Source organism: Manacus candei, unplaced genomic scaffold (assembly GCF_025592945.1).
Source record: "Manacus candei isolate 608988 ecotype Guabito, Panama unplaced genomic scaffold, ASM2559294v1 h1tg000011l, whole genome shotgun sequence".
Lineage (NCBI taxonomy): Eukaryota > Metazoa > Chordata > Aves > Passeriformes > Pipridae > Manacus > Manacus candei.
In genome coordinates this window covers 27,702,490-27,723,979 of record NW_026138059.1, presented here as the reverse complement: position 1 = coordinate 27,723,979, position 21,490 = coordinate 27,702,490, and the positions used below count along the sequence as shown (strand labels likewise).

The following is a 21,490-nucleotide window of genomic DNA, read 5'->3' as shown; positions in this document are numbered from 1 at the left end:
GCAGAGGTTTGTCACTAGTTAGATGAAAGCATGTTCTAGAACACAGTAAGTGAAAGAAACCTTGATATTGAAGGATAAATGGGAGCAGAGTGTTTTCAGAATTACTTTAGAAGACAGTACGAATGAGTTTCATGTGTAGACTTGCAAAATCATTCCTGTTGGCCAAATTTGAAAACTTACCCAAAATGGTAATGTAAAGACTGAGAAGAGATAATATTACAAGAAAGGGTTAGAAACATAAGGTGGTCTCTGGATCTTTGGGCTGTCCGCTACCTGTTCCATGCTCCTAAATACAACCGTGAATCTCGGAGGATTTTCTGCTGGGGGACACAGTCTGCAAAGAAGAGACATAACTCTGAAAAGTAGAGTCTCTGTAGAGTGAATCCTCCTTTATTCCACTCTCAAGGGATCCCACCTGGGTTATTACAGACAGCTCTGGGGCACCCAACCTAAGAAGGACATGGACGTGTTGGACAGGTCCAGAGGAGGGCCACTAAGATGATCAGAGAGATGGAGCATCTCTCCTATGAAGCCAAAGAGAAAGTTGAAGCTTTTCAGCCTGAGGCATGAAGCAGGAACCCCAACATCCCCCTGTTCCATGCTCTTCTTTAATGGTTATGAGATTTCACTGCCTATATCATGATCTACTCTCGAAAAAAATTCTAAAAATTGTAAAGGATACCCGAGAACTTTGCTGTGTTAAAAATTCACCTGTATCTTATCTCTTGATTTTCTCCTCTCATTTTACTCCAAACTTAAAATTTTTGGTGGTTTTTGCTGTTGAGCAAGTACATTACATGGTTTCAATGATGTTTTGGAAAGAGCAAATCAAAGATTAAAAAAATTAAGTACTTTAAACACTAATTTAATAAGTATGTTGTATTAGGTTAGGAATATTGAGTACTAGTCGTTGTACTTAAATTCATACTAAGAGAAAGGAAAAGTTACCCTGAGGGCACCACATGAGAGGGGATATCCATGCTTATTAAAATAGAAAAATATTAATTATCTATAATTAATATTTTTTTCTAAAGGGTAGGATTGTGATTGACCCTCTGAAAATTAGACATTGAGAAGGCTTGTTACACAACTGATTTTCTTTTCTTGCACTACAAACTTGTTCCTTGTAGTTTCGTCTCTAATGATTTATTCAGCCGTTTGTTAAAAAAAAACCCACTTGTTATTCTTTCCTGAACTTTCACAAAAGAATGAAGAGATTTAAGCAACAGAAAAAAATGAGACACTGTATTTCTGTCTTATCAATATCAGAAACTCATCCTAATAAGGATTACTCCTACACTGAAACCACAGCTCTTCCTGTTTCCATAAAACTATTCACAAGTTGCATATATTTCCATATTTGATCTGCATTAATATTAAAATCTTCTTGAAGTTTCTGGAAAGATTTACATGTTTTATCATCAGATAAATCCTTTATTATCTTGTACCAAAAGTTCATTCTTCTTTAAATGCAATAAATACTTAATTTGAACAAACAAACCAAAAGCAATTAAGGAAAAGGGATGCCCTATGAAAAAAAAAAAAAGAAACATGGAGATTAAATTCACAACCGCATTTGTTGTCTGCATAAGAATTTCCAGAGTCAATACCAAATAGCAAAAAAGTATCTAATACCAAATCTCATATGTAGAAATCAGAACCATGCAGTGCTATATTGGATGGATGAGTAGCAGAAGAGACAGGATATGGCCATGGTTGCTGGAGACAGAATGCAAGAGGCAGGTGGACAGCATGACAGGACTGAATAGATTGCAAACTCTCCAGTAACACTGGTAATAGGAAGTGGATTTTGTTTCCCAGGAGCTATAAGGTGTTGAAAGGTCTTATTTATTTATGGTCAATCCTCTAGAGTTCTAAATCTCACAAGAAGTTGCTCAGCAGATCAGGGATTCCTCAAGAACATCACCTCGTGGTGCTTCAGTACTTCTCATCATACCTACTGCCCAAGTATGGCTGTATGGAGTGAGACATTAATAAGAGAACAGAGGGGAAGAGGAGAATAATAAGAAGCTCTTCTCACAGACATTGTGCAAACAAACTAAAGAAAAGAGTGAAACAGATTTAAAGGGAAATAAGTTTGAAAGTGTTTGGACTTGTGTCTGAGGTAAATTTCATTGTCTTTAAAAGTAGCCTAGATTTAAACTACTATATCACTCAGAATATACACCACATGCTGCTGGTCTCACTCCTGATCCTCACAGGCAGCTTACTCCTACAGTAAAAAAAAATTTCATCTTTATCTTATTTGGCTATCTCTCTTTTTGTGTCTGCTGTGGCTTGCGATCTCCATCTCTTGCCATCTGTCAGTGAGACAGGCCAGGGAGATGCAGAACCACTGGTACTTATAGCACTTGAAACTCATGGATAAATCATTAGAGAACATGCTATAGGGAACAACTTCACAATGACAAGGAAATAAAATCAATTTTATAATAAGTCTTCTCAAATTATTATTTCCATAGGGTCAATCCTCAGTCATTCCCATAGAAAACTCTACCCAAGAGGGAGGGAAAGAGAAAAATTGTCTGAGGTTTCCCTCTGAGAACATTTGACTTCTTCCTCAGGGGTAAGGGAATTTGCTCTCCATGCTCCATGGAGCAATGGTGGGGGAATTAGTCTCCAACTCCATTAAATTTTCCTATAGCCACAGGGGACTATGCAATCTCTAGCTCTTTTCTAAATGATAGTTTACTCAAAAGGCCTCCTGATACATTTGAAATATAGGACAGATGTTGCCACATTAGCCATAGACCCACACAGAGAACCCAGAGACAGAGGAGAGAGGTAACACCACAGATTCCACAAATGTTCTTACTATATAATCTATATAGAAAAAAGGAGTTTCTCAGATTAAGATGATATAAAAAAATAGTTTTCTGTTAGCACTATAACTTCAGAGGGGATTTGAAAGCTTCTTGTTCTCCAGCACTAAAAACTAGCAGTAAAATGTCACACAGTACAACACTGAGTTTTAATACAGATCTTTTTCTCACATAACAAGCCACCAAGCAACTCTGTTTCTAGGATTGCTATCTACAGAACACATAATCTTTATCCTGTCACAAGTCTTTCCTGCTGCTGAAGTTTGTTTCATATGATATCCCCCTCCTGCTATTTCCACTTCAGAAAAAGCTCTCTTGCCTCCTCCCACTCCACTTAAGTGCTTGTGTGTGACTGCAGCTAAAAGTAAGGGGTAGTCACTGTTGTTGTCATATTTGTGGAAACACTGTGCAGATGACTCACCATGCTGACAACTTGAAAACTCTTGCTCTTTTGATCTGGTACTTGCATTTCCTCCTCCTCTGCCACTTCCCAAAAGTCAAAGTAAGTGGACATGTCCATGTGTCACTCTGTGTGTGTGACAGTAGTTATCAGGATTTTCTCCATGTCCAAATAATTTTGACTGAAGTCACTCGGTTTTGCTTTGAAGATCCCAGGATTAACTTTTCCTTTCATACCTGCATAGAAGGCAACGTTCCATATCAGTATCATTCATCAAGTCAGTGATTTCATGAAGGTAAAATGGTGGGCATGAATCTTATTACCACAGTGGTTCCCTTGAGCTTCTGTGGTGAAATAAAAGGGCATCAAACCATTTATGAATAATTGCTGTGGTCTTTGAGGTCCCTCTGTTCTACTCATATAAATGGAGCATCAGCAGAAATTATCATCAGGTAAGTTAACTCTAAGGGTCAGATCCTCAGCAGATATGAATCGCTATCACTCTAGTAAAAAAAAAAAGTCCCCATTAATAAAACTTTGAGGTTTGGCTTTAGGAAGCATTTATCTTACCGCGTTCATCTGAATTTTTGAGGAACACGTGCTTAAAAATTAAATTGCATCTGAGAGTCAGGAACAAGGATCATCTTTACATGGACAATTAGATATGACAAAACTATAGCAAACAAAAATTCAGGGCTCATGAATACTCAAATAATTTACCTTAAAGAACATGCAAAAGGGTGTTTCACTGGAATAGGATGTTGTCTGGCAATAACATCAAAGCTAACACAATATCATGGCTGTTACCATTCAGAAAAACTCTATCTACAGTTAAAAAGATAAACGGGACACATGAGAAAGGTAATCCAAAACCTAAAATTAAATACTTTGCAGTCTCCAGTTAAATTTAATGAGTAGCAAAACAACCTAAGAAAATAAGGCATTCATTTCATGACTATTGTATAGACAGCTATCGGTGCTTGTTAAGATTATAAGATCACACATCAGATGCTCACATCTCCCCAGTTTTCAACTCTTCCAAGAGTTATAGCTCTGGCACTTCTCTGTAGTACAAAAATACAGCACAGCTTCTCACAATTTCCTGAGACACTGCACCTGCAATATATTCATGCTAATTACTCCAAACTCATGCATACAGATGACAAAAGAACCTGAACGGCAATTCAGCTTTTTCCTGCAAAGGAAACATAATTGTTTTATAATATGCTGTAAGTTTTAAACCTGCAGGTTAAGTATTCATTTAATTATTTAGGAAGAGGTTGCACTTCTACTCCTCTCTCTGTACAAGAGGCAGCCTGCCTCTTCACCACGCCAGGAGAAGGGAGGGGGAGGAGCTCAGATTTGGGATTTTTCTTCCTCTCTTTGCATTTCACACTTTCCCTTTATTACAAATGCAGTATTGCTTCTACTGCCTCTGCTCGTCCACTTACCACCGATATTTTCAGAAACAAACTATTTGAGCCAAATACATTGATGAGCAAATAGAGAAAGAGGAGAGGAAATAGGGACTCCTGTGTTTCCTACACAGGCAACTGGATTCAACACAGCTATTACAAATCGCATATGTCAGATCTTGTACTAATTAAGGGATTTTATTTCAGACCCTATCAGCAGAATGGCAAGAAAAAGAATGGTTGTGCAACAGAGTCAAAAGTATTTTCAGTTTCTGATGAGAAAACTGACTTTAACAGCAGACCTGGTAAGATACATCAGTAGCTACCAAATATCTCCTTTGGCTCAAAGCATTGAAGCCTGTGTTTTTTAAAATGGACAAATCAATGAAAAGGCTTATCTCTGGGTTTGTGTGCATGTCTGATCCAGTAGTTTTAATACACCGTCGTAGCACACAGAGTCATTAAATTTGTCTAAAGGTACTACATTAAAAAATCATCAAATGCTATGAACCATGGTTTAAATTTTCAAAAGACTTCGCATAATTCAAGGGTCCACTTCCCATTTGCACTTCCTAGGTAGTAATGAGACTTTACAGAATTAAGCAGTGCAACACCTTGCTCATAGTGCTGATCCTACCTCACACAAATTTTCCACAAATAGGCACCTAAGTGTCAGGGTCAAGAGAAAGCTGCTGAGCAGAACACACACCAAACTAGCAAGAGATAAATTTCAGCCTAAAGGGACAGTGTTTATACATGTCCAGAGAGACATAGTCTCTGTACAGAGCCATTAAGTTCCTAAACAATCTCAGCCACTCATATGATACAAAATATCGAATTTACATTTTTAAGAGTAATAGTGGCAGGCCAAGAGAAGTGAGAGCTTTGGAGTTGTCACCCTGTGAGGGTGTGGGGGACAGGGTCCAACTGCTCCTCCTGCTCAAACCATAGCCTGAGCTTGAGTTCAAACCAGCACCCCAAGACAGAATCTCAACATCCAGCTTTCCATAAATTGGGAAAATGATCTCAGTCATCAGCACAAGATTTGCTTCTTCTTGTAGAAATAATTTGATATGCAGAGAACTGAGGTCAGAGAGAGTGTCTTTAACCCCAGCAATTAGGAAACATATCCAAGATGGGGGTTCAATTCCACACATGATAAATATCACTGCTCCAGAGCAGGGATCTGAACCTGGGTCTTCTACTTTGTCTCACATCTACCGTTTACTTTAAGCATATTTTGATTATGCTGGTAACATCAGGTCTATGGCAAACACAGTCCTGTTTTGAAGGCTTCAAGGTTTTAGGCTATAGAAATCCTTGAGGTGGATCTCAATATTTAGGTGAGTTTGGACAGCAAAATCTTGAGCATATGCAAAACTTAACATGCTAAACTAATAGTCAGGAGGTAAGTGACAGCTAAGGAGTAATTATGCCAATGGTACATGAATGCTGGGACAAGGTGATGCCTATATTGTGCAGCAGATTAGGGTGACAGAAAAGCTCTGAGCTGACTTTCACAGTACATCCGCAGAGTTCAGCACAGCACCATGCAGAGACAGTCACACGGGTCTCAAAGGCAGCCTAGCCTTTTTGGTATGGCAGAACATGCATTATTAAATTCAATCCCTGTTTCTCAGCAGAGCTAATTAGTTCAGGTGCAGCTCAACGCTGCTATAATTATACTCCATCTGCTTCCAGAGCTAGCTAGTTTGGGTGCTGAGAGCTAGGAAATTTCTCTGCAGTAACCCCTCATGGGAGGGGGCACAATACTATTATGTCCTTAGGCATGAAAAGAGATGGATTGACGCTTTGGTCTCTTTGATGATGCGAGCCTTAGCAGCCTAAATCCTGTGGAGTTAAATCCTCTCAAGGGACAGATTTTTTTAAGATGTTTAAATAGCTAAAGCCCCAGGTATGGCCCCAGTGAGGCTTTTGAAAAATGCCTCATAAGCACTAAGTGTTGGGTGGTAAATGGCTCTGTGCAGCAGTGCAGCAGTGAGATCCCCATGTCAGACATCTGACTGAGGTAGTCTGTTGCAGGCAGCAGCCCACAGGGCCCTGGTTCTTACCAAAACTTTGATGTGGTCAGATTGCCTTTGCTGGCTTGCAATCCAGCATGTAAGTGCTAAAACTCATTTGGCTACACAGAAAATATCAAGCCTGTCTGCTTCTCAAGAAAGAGACAGTGACAACTCAGATGAATGCTAATTTAGCATTCAGTATTCACTCACTTTAAAATGAAGCCTTGATCCAAAGACTACTGCAGTGAATGGAGTACCTCTCCTCCATGTCAATTCATATTGGATCAGGTCCTGAATTTGTGGCATGGAGCAATTAGTATGAAATAGATTAGGCAACAGCTTCCTTTATTCAGTTGTACAAGTTTTTTCAAGACAAACTGGTTGCCCACATTTGTTTTGCACAGGCAGCTAAATCATCAATACCAACAAGACTGGCATTAATCAACAGAATTAATTCCTTGCTCTCAGAGCTATTTTGCTTCATATCCCTTTACAGAGGCTGTCAGGGACTATCTGTAGCTTCCAGTACAATACAGCAGTGCCACAGTGCATTTTTCCAGACACTGGAGTCATCCACATTTGTCCTGCAAGCTTTTCAGCAGCACACTCAAAGGAGAACATTTTCAGTGACCACATGAACACCACAACAAGTTCTCACTCCATCTGCTTTGTTTAACCACACATCACCTCACTTTGGTAGCATTTATATGTACTTGTCGGTGAGTAAGTGCATATGTGTCCAGAGACAGTGTGCTCAGCTTCCATGTGCACTGTGCAGGTGTGAATGACACCTGCATTTAACAGGATGGAGTCTGTGTGAGCATCTGTGTCACTGTCATTAATACTTTGACTCCCCGCACTGCTGCCAATGCCAGCTCTTTCAGTACTGCTACGCCTCTGCTTGCTTTCTGCTTTCTAGGGGCACTGACTAAGGCTACTGAGACTGTTAGATATTGACTGAAACTCAATCAGTTGCTACTTATTTAACCAATATGCAGACATTACTTTGTGAAATGATTTTGGAAAGTGACAAAGGCAGCTGCCCCTCATCACCCACTCTTCAGAGAAGAGCTCTGCATTTCTGCTTTGGCTCAGCCATGGCTGTCTCACTGCCAAGCTACTCTTTCAGGGTGCAGACAGCCTCTGATGCCTCTTCAGACAGGAAATAATTACTTGTTATGTAAAGGTTGCTGCCTACTACTCGTGTATATTCAGCGTATTCAGTCTCACTAACCTGTCACACTGCACTGCAGCTTTGCATCATGTGAGCAGTATACCATGAGAGATGGCACCCAAAATGCCTATCTGAGACCAGCCGTGTGCCCCAGCTCACCAGCCATCCCCACTATTACCCTTCATCATCCCACAGCCCCCGGCTTGGATATCCTGAGGAGCTTCGGCTCTCTTAGGTACGCCCCATCAATGGCAGCAGGCTGCCACACGGCAAATCAAAGGCAGTAATTAGTGACTGAGAGGTGGTGAGGAGCTGGTATAAGGGATTTTTTCCCATTTCTGTGCAAGGCTAGAAGTTTAACTCAAAGAATCCCCTGCAGTGGTTTAGGTTGTTAGTGCCTGACTTTGTACTGAAGAGAGGGTGGACTCACAGGCAGTCACAGCAGAGAGGTATTTTGAGAAGCTACCTCCACACAGTTATCTCATCTAGTCTGAGAAGAGTGTGTGAGTGACTAAAGCCTGTGCAGTGTACATTCAAGCAGGTAAGTTAAAACCACTGGCAATTAAAAATAACCTCCCTGGTTTTGCAGTGGGACAGTGGATGAGATGCCACACCAATGAAGGGGCTCAGCGGTGAACCAGAAGCTTACAGCTGAAAGTCAGGACGTGACTATGGAATGAGCTGAATACAAAGGGATCAGGGAGCTCTCAGGCCTGAAGCTCAGCATTTAGGTGTGGGCCAAAATAACTCTTTTAGACATGACCATAGGTCATTCAGGAAGTTTCATGAGCCTCACAGACTTCAGCTCGCCTAAATGACTGAAGGGCCAAAGGCAAATGCAGCGGACGCAAAAAAAGTTCTCCAGAACTCATAATTAATTTTTTCTTTGCTTTTTTCTCTCGGTTCTTCCTTTTCTTTATAATTTTGTGACCTTCTCTCTGTGCAAAGAGAAGGTCGCCATTCCAGTGTCTGCTCTCGCTCTAAATTTCAAATTTTCACTCCATTTTTGTTTTCCATTTCTCATTAACACATTACAGATGACTTATTTTATTAATTGCCATCTATTTTTCTAGTTAATTTAATTTTCTGGGAAATAAATAATTTCCTGACCTGTTCCAGTCTTGTTCTAATGCTTAGCCAAATATCTTAAGGCAGTGAAGGAAAAAACAAACAGCTGAACATCTGCTGAAAAGGTTGCAAGGGTGAATAATCTCTAATAGCTTCTAATGAGCTTCCAGAAATATACTGCATAAGGAGAAATGTACAGGTACGAGTTCTTAAACCCTTACTTACAAGACAATCCTGCTCAGTTACTCCATTCTGTTACAGACAGGAGGAAATTCAGATGCAGAATATGTTATCAGATACTTTTATAATGCATCCTACAATGACATATCTCTCTTCAAGCAACCATTAACTGGGCTCAACACACACCCTGCTTTTATGCTTTACTGGTGCAGTTTACATCAGGAAGACTGCAAGGAGTCCCTTATTATAATTGAAATTCTCCATCATTTTGGTGCACTGCTTGTCTGTCTCATAGCTCCACAGAGGCAAACTGAGCAAGCAAACACAGGAGAATCCAAAAGTTCCCTTGGTGATGCAGCTCAGCCCTGCCCCTGGAAGTGAGGATTAGGACGGCAGGCTCAGAGGTCAAGGAGGGCATCTGGTAGCTGTACCTGTGTGAAAAGAAGCATTGTTACTATTCCCCAACTCATTGGCCAAAGCACTAACAGGACAATTGCTGAAGAGTAATCTCTTCCCTTTTCCTTGGACTTCCATTTCTCCTCTTTGAGGTTGCCCTCAGTTCAGTCACATATATCTACCTGCCATGCTCAGGCAGAGCATATAAGTAAATGCAATACAAGGAAAGTCAATAAAGTTTCACTCACTTACAATAGAAGTGAATTTAGCCACCAATCGATAATGAACAGCAAAATGTTCCCTTCATGTCTGTTCTTGCAGTTGTCCTTCATCTGAAGAGTTCAACCCCACTTAGAGAATCAATGTATCAATAGAAAGTAAACTGTGTTTTCAATAAAACTGAATATGTGAGCAGATTCAGCATTGCATGATTATTAATTTCCAAAGTTAGCCACAAGCTTTTAAGAGTTTCCATTAAATCTCCAAATGAAATTGGAGCACTTGGAAAATTATCAAAAAATTCTGTATTAAAATACTCTCCTCCATCCCTCTACATGCACAGAAGCAACTTGCATATTCCTAGGGCAAGCAAGGATACACTGTTGACTGAAAGCAATGATAATTCACTGCCTCTTATTTCTGGTATAGCCCTGATCTTATTCTGCCACCTTGTGTGATCGACATATAATACAGCATAGTCTCATTTTCAGGTCCATATTTCTTATTCCACTCCATTAGGTCTCGCATCTTGTTTAGTGCTCCTCAAAGCTGGGAGTTTGTTAAACTCTGTGCGGACAACAACTCATCTCTGATATTCCAATCCTGTATGGATTATCAGGATGAACCAAATTTAATATTTTGTTCATACTGCACCTCCCCAAAAGCCACTTAGTTTTATTAGAGTGGTGAACACTTCTTACTAACTATATAAAAGAATGCACATTTCTGTTAGCTCATTGTTAGATTGTGGTTCTGTTGAATTTCATTAAAATTATTTGCTAAATAATGTCTGGGAATCATTTTAGCCCATATTATCCATTCAAAGCAATCTGTTGAGGAAAAAAAAAAAATCAGTTTTCCAAAAAAAGGCTTGAGCTGTGTGTGTGACTAGCCACTCCTTCTCTTATGGCCTATTTCACCATTATAGAAATAGTTTCTTTACATTTACCCTGACTGGAAAACTGTGAATGTTAAAAAAAGCATTTGCCTTTCAATGTAAAATGTCTGTTGAAAACAAATACAAAGGTAGTCTTTCAGAAAGTTTCTCCACTGTTTTGTCAATGTTTCTAATTTCTGCCGCTGTATTCAGTCATGACAATATGAAAAATTAAAATATGTAAAATTAAAAAAGAAAAAGCCTTTAATGAAAACCCCAGTTAGAGCCTGTTGGATAAAAATGTTTGATGTTTTTATTAGCTGGATAAATTAGCTATCTTGTTCTGGAAACAGGCAAAGCATTCCTCAAATTCATCTACAAAAACTGTCTGAAGTTCTAGGTCAGACTATCATGACAGGCTCTGCAAGGGATTCTCATGCTTAGAAATGACTGCCAGTACAATGCAAAAATCAATAAAGCTACATGAAGCTGTTACCTATGGATGTCATCTCCCTTCGGATTACCAGCAAATGTCCATGTACATCAAAGGTACTGAAACACTTAAATGTGACACCAGCCCTGTCCAGTAAGGCTGCCAGTATAGAGAGGAACTTCACCTTGTTCACAGGAAGGTTCTCAGCACATCCAGGTTTTAAATACCTATGAGCTTGCCTCCACTGTTAAGCAGAGGTGACAGAAGGTAGGAAGCAGATTATCAAAAGCTCCTTCTAAATCCTGCAAATGCAGATGTTGACATCTTTTATTGCCTTATGCTCTATAGATACAGAACTACATTTTTTATCTAAGTGAACTACGACTCAGACTTAATTAACCAGAACTGTGGTGCCTACAAGATCGATGCTAAAAGTGTAGTGAATGCAGTCAGAGCAAAATTCATTCCTGTAGTCTAGTTTTAATGTCTTTTACACAGGGAAATAATTATAGCTAAAAGCTGATGTTTTCACTTCATACTTGTGGAATACAATTCATCTTAGAGTATCTCATCATGTCCTTAAATTGTGGCTGTGGTCAGAAAACTGTTTATATTAAGATCATACCATTTTATTCACCATATATTCTGCAAGTAATCAAATCACAGGGCTGATCTCCAGCCCTTTCGTGAGGAGAAATAATTGAGGCAGAAAGATTCACAACGATTTTCATAAGAACCAAGCAAAATATGTCTACAAGATACGATTCAAAAAAATATGCAATTTGCGTGTCAGAGACAACTTTAAAAAATTTGGAATTTGGCAAATAATTTCAGGCCACACAAACACATCTCTCCACAATTAATAATGAAAGTAATTTCAGAAAAAAACTGTTTCTTCAATTACCCTGTACAAATTTTTGACCTTTCTTTCAGAAGTTTTTTATAAAAGGATTAATAAATATATATATTTAAGAACAAAACTGAAAATTTTGCCTCCAACCATATGTTTCTTGTTGACCTAGAGAGGAAAATCATATTAAAATATTTTTTCCAATCACATACTCATTAAAAAATACAACCTTCAAAACATGTTACGCACAGTTTTAATTTCAAAAGGCTTTGTCTCAAGTTTCAAAAGCACAGAGCAACCCTACAATGTGCATAATTAGCCTAGTATAAGGAAGCACACAGTAAAGGGACCTGGAAAGTTTGACTCCCTTTACAGGCCCTTGCAGAGCCCTTGGCAAGTCATTTCATTCCCTTATATCTCTATTTCCCTATCTATTAAGTCAGGGCAATAATACCTACCTTCCCTGAAGAAGTGACAGTAATTAAGTCAATGGTTAGCATAGCACTTTCAAGATGCAAATCTCTGCATTAAAGTTCTAAGTACTATTATTATTATCATCATTATCACTGATTATCATTAAGCTAAAGCTACTGTTTAATTCTATATGTTCTCATTCTGAGAGATACATTCGACTACCATTGTCAGCTAATTATACCATCTACTCTTAAGTACAGGAGTACAAAAGCATACCTTCTGCTGCATTTGCAGTCTGTTCCCTCTTTCAAATACTCTTTGTGTGAAAGAAAATATATTCTTAACTAATGCCTTAAGGAAGTTTACATGGTATTGCCAAATTAGCTCATTGCAATTAGTATCTCAGGTTTCTCTGCAATCCCAGGAAAATAGCAGTAGCCACAAATGCAGCTAATGATGACTTTGTAAAACAGAACTGGAAGTTAATAGTGAAAAGGCTGTCAAAGAGCAAAAGGCTGCTTTTCAAATGACCTTTAAATCCGCTGCGGCTCCTGCAGAGGATAAGAGGTAACATGAGTGACAAAAAAGGCTTTTCCAGCTCACCAGATTTCGCCAGGTCAAAGAAGGAAGCATTTGTATTGAATAAATAAATAGATAATTCATCTCCCAGCTGTTTTGGCATCTTTCCCGATATGAGCACAGGTAGGAAGCAGGTCTATGAAGCTGGATGAATTTCAGAGACCTGTAAAACAGTCAGAGAGCCAGAGAACTGAGCCCAAGTCGCTTGTTATGCAGAAGAGAAAGGAACAGAAATTTGCCCACAGGGCTTCAGATGCAATGTGTATCTGCAAACGCTATTAAAATGCCAATGTCAATTTAAAACTAAAAATCAGCCTCACTCAGTTTCTTCTGGTTTTGCTCACAAGAACGTGCAGCTGGGTGATGCTACCCTGCCACCCTCCCTGCTGACTGTTGCAGTCAGCTGCAAAGCTCAATTTGTATGATCTTCCAGATATCTGGGCACAGATATGGCTAACACTTGTACCTCAAACCCTATCTTCAACAAAAATAGATACACACACATAGACACACAGTAAAGAGGTGGTGTGTCACATCTTGGCATGAAGCCATGGAGAAAGCCGCTCTTCTCCTTGTGATTTTTTGTGCTATGACAACACATTAGTCTAAATAAATACATAATTTTTAATGGATATTGAAATTTTACAGCCTTGAAAGAACCTCTTTGACACGAGACATTTTGTAACAACACAATATTTTGAATCTCCATAATCTTTCTGTCTAAGGTTAACAACCCAAAAAGTTTCTGAAGTCAAATAATTAAAAATGCATGAAAATACTGAGAGACAAAGTAAATGTTACTTTTTATAGGGAAGGAAACTGAAACCTAGATACTAAAATCTGCATCCAATCTTACACAGTTGGATGAGACACATAACGGCTCATATTCTCAGTGTTCACGTACTACAGATCCACCAACCATTTGAGGAACACTGTGGCTCCAGCCTCCTCTGTGTGCCAGGGAATCTCTGTGCTGCAGGGGAGGCTTTCTGCTGTTCCCCTGGTCTCACCCATGCCAGAGGGAAGTCAAATGTGACTGCAATGCTCATCAGGATCCCAAATGCAAGGCAGGCACTTCCAAGTTAATAATTAAGCACAGTCTGAGCCTCTGCCCTCTGTAACATGGGGACTGGAGGGAAGGCTTTCCTCTCTCAAAGACACTTTTCTGTCCTTTAACGTGACACAATACTCACCACCCCCTCACCGCAGCTTTCCTTATGGGAGGATGCTCAAAAGATAGTTGCTCAACCCTCATGAGCAAAAGAGGTTAATGAAGATTTTTCAATGGAAAAGAAGAGGTAAATTACTTCTCTAATGTAAAGAAGGGGCTGAGAAATGAATGAATAGTATTAAATTACATTAATACCTAAGATAATGGGAGAAAAGTCATAAACCACACACATACATAGACAGTTGTCCATCTGCTCTTTGCCTTTCTTCGGGTCTTGTAGAAAGCTATACTGAGGTGGGATGGAACTGGCAGTTATCATAAATAACTTTTTACAATTACAATAAGAAAAAGAAAAAAAATAGACTGCAAGAAGGGAATTCTTCATATAAATGGCACCTGCATGGTCATCCAGTGCTATTAGTCACTATAACTCAAGAGGAGTTGGTAAGCCAGTGTGACTCCTTGCTAAACTTCTATGCAAGGTATTTCTTCTTCTTGTCAAAACAGATTTCCAGAAACAGCCTAATTTTCCCTATAGAAGAAATCCAAGAAACAACTTAGAAACATTATTTCTGTCAGGGGGCTATCAAATGCCTTTGCTTCTTTGTCTGGTATTCTTAAAGTATGTTTAAGCATTATGCATAACCTTACAAGACATAAAAAGTCAGGTAGGATCAGTCTGTGCAATAATATCTCAGATGGTTCCCATTCTTTAAAACTGAGACAACTTAATTCTGCCAGTTAGAAAATTGTACAATGCAATCAACATACTGACAAGCTGCAAAATATAATTTATTATACATGTCTTATCACATAATAGCATAAAAATATTTATCACTGTATGTAAAAATGACATTCACTTCCCAGACAAAACATGACTATAATTCCTTATTTTATTTCTTCCTAGGTTCTCTTTTAATTACCATTTCAATAGGCTCAGAAATGGCTGGAATTCCAAATCTAACCTCTGCCAAATCTTCAGAACCCTTGGACATTTGTATCTCTCTCATTCTGTTACTCAAAGCTTCAAACTGATAGTTCTGGAAATTAAATTGACCAATTTATTCATCACTGTAGCAGGGCTTAAACCTCAGCAACATGATTGCCATCATGTCATTGCTGTCAATGACCTGAGTCTTGAGTTTCAGAGATTGCCCCAGTAACACTCGATAATAAGTGGCAAAACATTATCGCTTCTTTTGGTACTCATTATAAAAACATTAATTGGGGTGAAAGGTAATCCACTTCATATGCTAAATCATGGATCTTCTCTAAGGGTGGACAAGGGGCATTGCAAGAATAAATATGTCACTGTGATTTGTTGCCACAAAATTTCCTTAAAGTTTGCATGAATGGACTACCAGAGGGCGTCACAACAAGGAAAAACATTCTTTTGATTTAAATTATCCAGGTCTAGTCTGAAAGGTCACCATCAAAATGAGAACACAACAGAGAAAAGGGATGAGCTCCAAAGTAATGTCAGTACAATTTATGCAACCCATTTTTTCCACTATCCTGTTTTGAATAGTTTCATTTTATTTATTTTAGGGAATCACTCCATGGGTCACACACAGAAAATTCACAGTACCTTTACCACTCCTTTCCTATTGTCTCTTCCTTTCAAGTACTGTTTCATTGGGAGGGGGGGAAGAAAAAAAACCACAACCAATTTTTTGCAGTTTGACTCCTGTGGCAGAAAAGCATTAAACTCACAGCCAGGCAGCTGTTTTCCCCCTTCTCAAGTGCTGTCACTCTACCTCTTTAAGCTCTGTTTTATCAGTTGCATAGAAATTTTTTTGTTCATTTCAAAGAGCACATTAAATTCTCATTAACAGAGAGGGGAATTAGGCATGTACAGTTAGAAAATGAATAAAAAAAAATTCTGCACTAAGTAAAGAAACAGGATTCCCCTGACAAACGTGTATTCACAAAGAAATATCACTGCAGGTAACAAATAAACTCCCTTGACTAAGTTAGATATCCTTTCCAAAGTTTTCTCAGAGCGAGAGCTCTCTTGGAGATATTTCAGCAGGAAAAAATGGGTTCTGCTCAGCCTGGGTTTATATCAAAATTTTGGACTTTCATGTTCATGGAACAATAATGTTTGAAAAAACCAAAAATTAAAATTAAATCCCCGGCCTTGTAAGGAGGCATCTCAGGGGCCAGCTACTGGCAGGGCTGGAGAGAATGCTGCTGCCAAATGGAAAATGTGAGCTGGCAAGTGGACCTGAAATCTTATATTTTGAACTTGGCACATCTGAAAAGTCTTGGCAGTTGGTTACAGGCCCTGGAATGCAAAGCTTGAGAACAAGTTTTTCCCCATAAGAGCATAGAAAGCACCTTTAGTATGTATAAAGCAAACTTCCATCTACCCTTCTTATAAACAGCCCTGGTGTGTTTTGCACAGTGTGAAGTAGCATTTAGACATGCATTGATTTTGCCTAGATATCCTATCTTCATTTGTCTTGCTTTGCCTCATATGGGCCCCAATGACTTTTTGACCCTCCAATAAATTTTAGCATCATTCAGAAGGTCAAACAGTCAGAAAAGTAAAAACAGATTAAAAAAAGAAAGAGCTGCAGTGGATGGAGAGTTATAATCATAAGCTTTATTAGATATTTCAGATGCTGCAGACTTTAATGGCAGCAAGCTTTTAAAAGTTCAGCCTCTGCTTTACTGTTATAAGGGGATACTGTTATTTTTGCCATCTGATTTTTAATATCACTAAGTTACCAAAGAGTTACCAAAGTCTTTCTGAAAGTTATATGAACTATTTAAATAATTTTAAATTAATTTAAAAATACTGTTTTTAAAATTGAAAATATTATAAAACTAGTTTCATAGTATTTCCCTGCGCTCTTGATGACAAAAAAGAGTCACAATATTACTTGCCTCTCTCTGGTCATCTTAGCCAGAATCCTCTCTGCATTTTCTGGTTTTCTCTTTTTTCTTTTTTTTTTTTTTTCCTCTTTTACGGGGCAGAGAGGGAACAGACAGTACTGGCAAATCACAGCTTTGAAATTAAATAAAGACGTGGTCGCAGTCTATTTAATATCAACATATTCTCACTATTAATATTGTTACTATCATCTTTACCAGCTTTATGACTGAAGCCTAAGCATCTAAGAGACACAACTGCTTTCATAAGTCACATTCCTCCTGTAATATACTCACATGCGGTGAGCAAGTAATTTATCCTGTTAATATCTTGTTCAGCTATTGAGAAGCTTGAGTTTGAAACTGCTGAAAAGAAGCCCAAGACATAAGGTGCAAAGGAATTTTAAAAATTGTTCCATAGCCAAGCCAACCCACCTTGGACCCTGCATGTGCAGAAAGTCTCCAGCTCATGAATCATCTCTATGCTATGTTGTGGTCCACCGTGCAAGCTGTAGAGAAACACATGCCAAAATCTGATCACCAAAGCCTCAGACAGCTTAGTCGGTATAAATTATCTCTTAGGATAAATTATTCGGTCTTGATTTGCAAATTTGACACTCTCTCCATTTGTAACTTGTTTCCTTCATCCTTTGCATGTGTTAGCATAGTACTGGAATACATTTAAAATCACAAGAGATCCATTCCCATTAGTCTGGAAGGTTATTTCATGTAAGTATTTCCTTATTTCTAAATATTCTTTTGCACAGTTTTTTTTCCCCTTGTATATCCTGAAAAAGGAAGAAAAAATGGCATAGACACTGTATAGGGTTTCAGCATTTCTTTCTGTTTTACTCTTATCTTTACAAGACCACAATATTACCATTTATTCTTTTTCTCGTTCACTTGAAACTACATTTTTTAACACTTCTCTTTGGATTTACTAGATAAAACATACACGCCTTCCAATTAAAACTGTTTATTGACAATGTATTTTTGAGGTGAAAACATGAGATATATAGCTTTTAATAAGAGAAAAAATAAATTTCATTTCATACTCCTAGTTCAGCAAACCAGAGAAGGTCTGTTCTGATGCATGGTTGAAGTGTACTGACAAAACTGTGCTGAGAGAGATAGCTGGGATAGATCCTCGAAGTCTGCTGCAGTGCAGAGAGGAGGACACAACAAGCTTCTCACTCGAGTCTCCCAGGGATTCACAGGTGATTTAAGATTCAAATCCTTTTCTCCATCTTTCTCCTGAGGATTTGCTTTCATGACAGAAATCTCCTGCTGGTGCAGAACTGCACTGGAACTCACACCATACCCCTCCTGGCTACTGGGCTGGTGGGGGGATGCTCTCCAAGATGACAAACTGATGTCTCCAAGGAGGATTTCACTCACTGGCTCACAGGCACTAATCTAAAGGAGTGCCTAGCTACAGTATGATATATCAAAGCAAAGACTATTGAGAAAATAAGAGGCTTTTAAAAGAAGACATATTCCAGAAATTATCTATATTACAACTTGCTCCAAGTACCATTAGACTTGACATATGATTAACCAGGCTGCAGGCAAATGGCAGAGTTGGCCAGAGCCATTGGACTTTGGAATTTCTTGAAGTTCTGAGTGCATTTCCATGAGAAAAAAGAAAACACACAACTGTTTTATTTTCATTTATTTATCAAGCAATACCTTGCCACCACAATACCAAAAGGAATTATAATTGCAAGACTAATGAATGTCAAGGATAAACGGCCTCTCTATTTGCTCTTAGCCAAATGGTTCCTAAAAAAGGTATGCCCTCCCGAGCTTCCCTGAAAGCAACATCACAACAAGAGAGACAGCAAAGTGAGCATAAAAAATAAATGTACAGGTCAGTGTTAAATTACCCAGTTAGTCAGACAGGTTGGAGACAATATGACTTGGGAAAAAAACACAAGTACTGCAAGACAACTTACTGATACAAAAATAGATAAAGGTACCAGTAGAAGATAACCTGGCATTATCACATTCTATTCTTTAAAATATCTGAAGGCCCTTAAATATCTAAAACACCCTGAAGCCAGCATTTGGAAATGGAAAAGTCTGACAAAGAATTGAGTTGCTCCGTGTTCCCGCATATATAGGATCTTGTACATGACCAACATGAAAGTCATATGTCGCAACAGACCTTTGTTGGTGCCTGTGCCCTCCAGTACAAACATGTCCATGCACAAAGGCAGTTGCATTTGACAGACTTGCATGCAGAACTTCAGATGCAGAAGCCATAAAACTTTGTAAACCACTTCACAAGTTCACACAGCAGAAGCTATTTGGTGGATTTGGCCATTGTTTAATCTTCTCTGAAAACAGATGGGAACATGATGTCTTCTCACAAGTTTCATTCCCACATTACTGCCACAGATGGTGCTCTCACATCTTTGAAGAATAGGTTTTCTTTCTTACATAAGCAATAAGAGGATACAAAATGTTTCACATTACTGCTGATATAACTGATCTCAAGCAGTTACTGCTGAGACATTGCTGAGACATATAATTTTTTGCTCTCTGCCCCTCCCAGAACATTCTGGTTCTCCATTTAATACTCTTCCAGTCAAAACCAACAACAGGCAGGGACACACACTGATATATCAAGTCAGCTATTTATCTATATTTTCTTTTCAAGAAGTTCATATGCCCTTACTGAGTGATCCTATGAATGTCATTGTATTAATGTAGTTCATTGAAAATGAAGAAGGAATCTTTTTTTTTTTCAGATAATTTAGTAAAATATTTCTCTGTTCCCTGTGGGAGTTTTTTGTCTTTTCTTTTTTCCCCCCACTAAGCACAAGTAACTGGATAATCATATTTCAGCCTCCTGAGGGCTCATTTCCCAAATGGATGTAAATAATGAATCAAGCACCAATGGTAGACAACTTGGTTCTCAAAATAGGCCTCTACATTTCAGCATCCAGAATGTCATACAGTGTTTGCACTGTTGTTGCTGTACCTTTGCACCTCTTAAACAATGACTTCATTGTTATTTTTTGCTCATAAATATTATAGGAAAAATCAGCTCCTCTTAGCACAAAAAAGAATTTGAAAACCATCAAAGAGGAAAAACTCCTTCCTCCTCATCATTTACATCCACCATCAATTAATTTGCTAAGGAAGCATACTCATAAGTAAGCTCTAAAAATTAAACTATCATATTATCACAATAAATAAATCAAAAATTCATGCAATCAGTCAGTTGTGACTCTTGATCACCATCTGGAAAACTTGAAGTCCAGCCCAAACAAAGACCTCCAGCCTCTAAGTGAAGTGCAGCCTGTTAGTTATCATCTATGCTTTCCACATCCAGCTGCTGCGGAAGCATGTTGACTGTATTTTTAACACACAGCACTTTTCCTCAGTCTCCTCACAGCCCTACCATGGGCCCCAGAGGGTGCTTGCATGCCACTAGTATGGTATTGTTTTGGTGTTTACTTCTTCAGGTCGAAGTGATCAGAGGGCTGCATTATGGTTTGCCAGAAGAGAGGTTTTATAGTGTGGTGCATACACTACACATGTCAAAGTGTGTAATGAAGGAGAACAGAGGCATCTGAGCACAATAGACCTTCTGGTCTATGGTACTGGAAGTCTGCACAGAGCAGAGAAATCCAAAGGTTTTTTAGTCTTACCCATGTTGCCCACAAGGCAAAATATTCTTAAACCCCCAGGTGAATATGGCCACAAACAATTGGTTTGCTTCAGAGAGTACTCTGAGTGGAAATGTCTGTGAACTACCAGGAAAGCCAGGCCCTGGAGCATCCTGGGGAGTTATTTTTAGTCTTCTGGGAACTTTGAAATCAAGTGAGGGAGAAGATATTTTAGAAGATTATACTTACTTTGACTTTGTAACTCATGAGAGTTTCATTACTGGAAAAAATTATGTTATAATCCACAATAAAGATGCTTATAATTACCTGGGTGCATCACCTTTTATAAGTTCTATTGTAAAGAGAATAAGTAAAAGAAATAAAATAATCTCAAACTGCATAAACTTCTATTGCTTGAGATATTAGACATTTAATTACATAATTTTAGCTGGTTTCTTCAAGTCTTTCCTTTCTTGCCTTTCCTAATTCACAAAGAGGGATATTTTGATTGAATTTCTTTGTAGATATGGTTCTTTGTTGGTTTTCATGGCTGATGCCAACTTTCCTTAGGCTCTGATCAAATTCCTACTGAAATTAAAGACCCTCAGTAACATCAGTAGGGTGAATTGAGATCATATAAGTGTTGAGCCTAAAATTTAACTCCAGAGTAAAGAAGTAACTCCACTCTGCATATACCTGTGAAGACAGAATTTTCTCCAAATCTCTGAAAACCAAAGATGTATGTCAGATACTCAAATAATATAATTGAAATGATACAGTAAGCAAATACGTATTTGTAAAAATTGATTCTACTGTTGCTAAATAGATAGAAAATTCAATAGATACACTGAATTCCCGTGGCTTAAAGGATGTTTTGTACTTCAGATCAAAGATCAATAGAAAAATCTGATTGTATTGTAGCCAAGATTAAAAGAAGCATATCCACTTCAACA

The 21,490-nt window shown here is 38.4% G+C and overlaps 2 long non-coding RNA genes across 2 annotated transcripts in view; both read right to left on the bottom strand.

The window, feature by feature from the left end:
- Positions 1-203: 203 nt before the first annotated feature.
- Positions 204-21,490, bottom strand: part of LOC127466676 (uncharacterized) — a 52,186-nt gene continuing 30,899 nt past the window's right edge. Inside the window, exons 3-4 of the long non-coding RNA XR_007902815.1 lie at positions 3,265-3,479; positions 204-334 (exon numbers count right to left, since the gene is read on the bottom strand). This is a non-coding gene — a long non-coding RNA (uncharacterized LOC127466676). The remainder of the gene's footprint in view (positions 335-3,264; positions 3,480-21,490) is intronic.
- LOC127466678 (uncharacterized) lies at positions 9,325-13,020 on the bottom strand. Its single transcript, XR_007902817.1, has 3 exons — positions 12,897-13,020; positions 11,667-11,780; positions 9,325-9,535 (listed from the first exon to the last, which is right to left on the bottom strand). It is a non-coding gene; the product is annotated as an uncharacterized LOC127466678 (long non-coding RNA).